Source organism: Coenobita brevimanus, unplaced genomic scaffold (assembly GCF_032717465.1).
Source record: "Coenobita brevimanus isolate Jiangsu-jjx unplaced genomic scaffold, ASM3271746v2 jjx.HiC_scaffold_1276, whole genome shotgun sequence".
In the NCBI taxonomy this organism is placed as follows: Eukaryota; Metazoa; Arthropoda; class Malacostraca; order Decapoda; family Coenobitidae; genus Coenobita; species Coenobita brevimanus.
Window position 1 is genome coordinate 35,792 of NW_027642096.1, and position 5,113 is coordinate 40,904.

The window sequence follows — 5,113 nt, forward strand, 5'->3', positions numbered from 1 at the left end:
GCGAAATTCAAGATCCGTTCATTTCCAGATGCCTGGACACACTGCGTTTGAAAGACTGGAAATCATAGGAAGTAGGTAATACAGACAGAGGGAGACAGTTTCAGAGTTGACCTGTTGCATAAATGAAGGACTGGGAGTAACGGTTAACTCTTGCATTAGAGAGTTGGACAGAAAAGGGATGAGAGTTTGTTGCTAAACTGGTGCTAAGTGCCCGCGACAGTGGTGGAGGGATCCAAGAAGACAATTCAGAGGAGCAGTGACCATTGAAGTAGCGACAGAAAAGAGATAAAGATGCAACAGTGCGGCAAAGAGACAGAGGTTGAAGGGAGTCAGTAAGAAGAGGAGAGTTAATGAGACGAAAAGCCTTTGACTCCACCCTATTGAGAAGAGCTGTATGTGGGAAGCCTGCCCACACATGAGAGTTGTTCTCTACACGGGCGAATGAAACCCGTGTAGCCTATAAGGTCAACAACTGTGCAGGGGTAAAGAAGGCACAGAGTCAGCATAGCACACCTAATCTCTTGGAAGCAGATTTTACAGATAGGTAATATGATCTTTCCAAGATAAGACCCAAGAGAATGAAACCCCAGTTATGTTTAAACATGATGCAGGATTGAGCTGGATATTATTAAACATTAGTGGGTACTCCTGTGGAAGATTTTGTAGGGTTGATAGGTGTAAAAACTGAGTTTCTGATGCATTCAAAACAACAAGATTACTTTTATCCCAGTCAGAAATACGAGCCAAGTCAGACATTAGGTGTGCCATAGCCTCATCCCTTGTTTGTTGAAGTAACTGCTGAGATGGACGTTGCGGGAACCGAATGGAAAGGTGAAGGGTGGAATCATCAGCGTATGAGTGGATAGGGTTAGATGTACAGCTTAAAAGGTCACTGATGAATAAAAGGAAGAGAGTTGGTGATAGGACAGAGCCCTGAGGAACACCACTGTTGACGGTTCTAGAAGAACTGTGACTGTCTACAACAGCAGCTATTGAATGACCAAAAAGCCATAGATAAAGGCACAGACAGAAGGATAGAAACCATGAGAAGACAGTCTGGAAATTAAAGATTTATGCCAGACTCTATCACAAGCCTTTGAGATGTCAAGTGCAATGGCAAAGTTTTTGCCAAAGTCCCAAAAAGAGAATGACCAGGAGTCTGAAAGGTAGGTGAGAAGATCGCCAGTGGAGCATCCCTGACGGAACCCATACTGACGATCAGAAAGAAGGTTGTGATAGGAAAGATGCTTTAAAATTTTTCTGTTAAGAAGAGATTCAAAAACTTTTGAGATACAGAATGTTAAAGCAATTAGACGATAGTTGGAGGGTTGGGAATGGTCACCCTTCTTTGGAGAGCAAACTTCCAGCATGAGAGCAAACTTCCAGCAAGAAGGAATGGTACAAGTTGACACACAAAGGCAAAACAGTTTACCTACACACAACTTTTTTCTTTTCTTTTTTCGGGTCAGACATATACTTGACAGGCTGGTGATAACTGGCTGAGTGAAACATGTCCGACTAACATCGTTGTATTTGAGTTAGTCAGTAAGTTTCCATTCAAATTACCAGTAATTATATGAAATACAGCCATGTTATTCGGACATGTTGCATTCAGCCAGCCATCACCAACCTGTCAAGTGCATTTTCGCCTTGATAAAAAAACAGAGTTACAGGCAGGGTGTAAGCACAGAAGCACAGTTCTTGAGGACAACAGGAGGGACTCCATCAGGCCCATATGCCTTGTTAGTACTGAGGCCAGTGATGGCAGAAAATACATCAGCTAAAGAAATTTTAATGCCAGCCATGAGGAAGTCAGAGGGGGGAAGTGATGGAGGAACAGCACCGGAATCGTCTAAGGTGAAACTGGAGAAGAAAGTCTGAGCGAAGAGATCTGCTTTATCAGTAGAAGAAAATGCTTCAGAGCCATGAGAGTGGAAAAGAGGAGGGAAGCAGGAGGGAAGAATGATGAGGTAAAGTTGTTAGAAAGGTTTTTGGTAAGGTGCCAGAAGGAGCGGAGGGAATCTGAGTTGGAGAGTTCAGAACATTTATTACGAATGGAACTATTTTCTGCAGAGCAAAGAACAGGCTTCGAACATTTCCAGGCAGAAACATATAAGAGACGAGATTCAGGGGTGGGTTGGCTCCGGTACCTTTTACAGGCCCTCTCCTTGTTGCTGACAGCATTAGAACAAGTGTGGTTAAACCAAGGCCTTTTTGCATTAGTCACAGGATATGAGAAAGGAATGTATGCTTCCATGTCCGAGAGAATAACTTCCGTAATGCGCAAGGCACACTCAGATGGCTCCCGACCATGGAGGTAATAATCATTCCTGGCAATATCAAAGGATTCCCTGAAGGCCTCCCAATCCACAGCTCCAAAGTGCCACAGATGCTGCTTCTTGGGAGGGTCCACAGGCCTTACTGCAGCAGCAGGACAGGTTAAGGTGATAAGGTTGTGATCGGAGGAGCCCAACGGAGAGGAAAAAGTAACAGTGTAAGCAGAAGGATTAGTTGTAAGGAAGAGGTCAAGTATGTTGGAGCTCTCTCCAAGGCGGTCAGGGATACGGGTAGGGTGCTGTACAAGCTGCTCTAGGTCATTAAGGATAGAAAAGATGTAGGCTTGTTCACCAGGTGGATCAGTGAAAGGAGAGGAGAGCCAAAGGTGGTTGAACAAACGTCTTTCAACTTCCACCCTATCCCTCAAAAGGTGCATGGCGGAATACAGGAGGAGGGCAATTGAAGCCTGTGGTGCACTGGATTCAAATTTCAAATCAGACTTGCACCACCACCACCACCACCATCACCACAACCACCACCACCACCCTATCCTGGAACACTGCTCTGACATCTATGCAGTATAAGACATGAAATAACAGCTTGTGGTTAAAAGCTACCTTATAAAGTATGTAGTATGCAGGAGGTATATACAGTAGATGTGCTGGAAAGGGATGCCTTCACGTGGTGGCACTGATATAACCAGGTGGTGAAACTGCTTATTTAGCCTATACAAATATCCCTCAATCCTTCCCTATACACAACCACACAAGGTGGACTGCAGAAAGGCAGTTTTGGCCTGCAGTCCACTGGGTTTACATACAAATAAGCCTATGGTTGCAGCCACTATTACTACTACTACTATTGCAGGTATTACAATATATATATAATGGTTCAGAGCCCAGCAGTCAGTCCTGGCACTGCATAAACACTTGTGGCACTGTACTATTGCAGGTATTACAATATATATAGTGGTTCAGAGCCCAGCAGTCAGTCCTGGCACTGCATAAACACTTCTGGCACTGTACTATTGCAGGTACTACAATATACTGTATTTATTAAATCTATCACTGCGCTGGGTGAGTGGATGGTACCTACTAGACAGACATAGGTAGGTGGACAAACAGGTATATAAAATAAATATTGGTGCCTTTTAAGCAACTTTTAATCTATTTTTGCAACTATCTATCTATCTATCTATTTATTTATTTATCTAATAAATCTGTCACTACATCGGGTGAGTGGATGGTAGCCCACCAACTAGATAGACGGATAAGTAGGTAGACAGACAGGTAAAGAAAATAAATGCTGATGCCTTTTAATCAAATTTTAATCTATATTGGCAACTATCTGTATCTATCTAATAAATTCATCACTACATCTGGTGAGCGGATGGTACCTACTTGATTTAAAGATAGGTAGATAGACAGACGTAGAGGAAAATAAACTCTGACGCCTTTTCGCAACTATCTCTGTTCTCCTCTAATAAATATATCACTTCATCTGGTGAGTGGATGGTATCTTCTACAAAGATAAATAGGTAGGTGGACAGACATGTAGAGGAAAATAAACACTGAAATCTTTTTGCAACTATCTCTATGTACCTATCTAATAAATTTATTACTACATCGGGTGAGTGGATGGCACCTTCTATAAAGATAAATAGGTAGGCAGACAGACAGGTAGAAAAAATAAACATTAATGCCTATAAAATAACTTTTAATCCATTTTTTGCATATATATATATATATATATATATATATATATATATATATATATATATATATATATATATATATATATATATATATATATTAATACATCCATCACTACACTGGGTGAGTGGATGGTACCTACTGGGTAGACAGATAGGTAGGTAGACAGACAGGGCAGAGAAAATAAATATTGATGTCTTATAATTAAATTTTAATCTATTTTTGTAGGTGTCTAAAAGTATCTATCATAAATCTTTCACTACATCGGGTGAGAGGATGGTACATACTAGATAGGTAGATCCACACATAGGTAGACAGTCAGGTAGAGAAAATAAATACTGATGTCTTCTGATCAACTTTGAATTTATTTTTGCAGCTGCCTATATTTATCTGTCTAATAACTATCACTTCATCGGGTGAGTGGATGGTACATATTTTATAGGCATACAGGTAGGCTGGCAGACAGGTAGAGAAAATAAATACTGATGCCTTTTCACAACTATCTGTATGTACTATACCTGTCTAATAAATCTGTCCCTACATCGGATGAGTGGATGGCATCTACTCGGCAGACACGGTAGGTAGGCAGACAGGTAGATAAAATAAATATTGATGTCTTTTGTTCAACTTTTAATCTTTGTAACCATCTACAGTATATGTATCTAATAAATGTTACTACATCGGGTGAGTGGATGGTACCTACTAGACAGACGGGTAGGTAGGTAGACAGACAGGTAGAGAAAATAAATGTAGATGTCTTTTAATCAACTTGTAATCTATTTTCGTAACTCTCATTATGTGTCTAATAAATCTATCACTACATCGTGTTAATGGATGGTACCTACCTGATAGACAGATAGGGTATAGAAAATTAATATTGATGCCTTTTAATTAACTTTTAATCTATTTTTGCAATTAACTATACGTATCTATCTAATAAATCTATCACTACATCGGAGGAGTGGATGGTACCTAGGTGATAGATAGATAGGAGAGAGGAAAATAAATACCGATGCCTTTTAATTAAGTTTTAATTTATTTTTCAACTATCTACATGTATCTATCAAATAAGTCTATCACTACATCGGGTGAGTGGATGGTACCTTCAAGATAGATACGTAGGC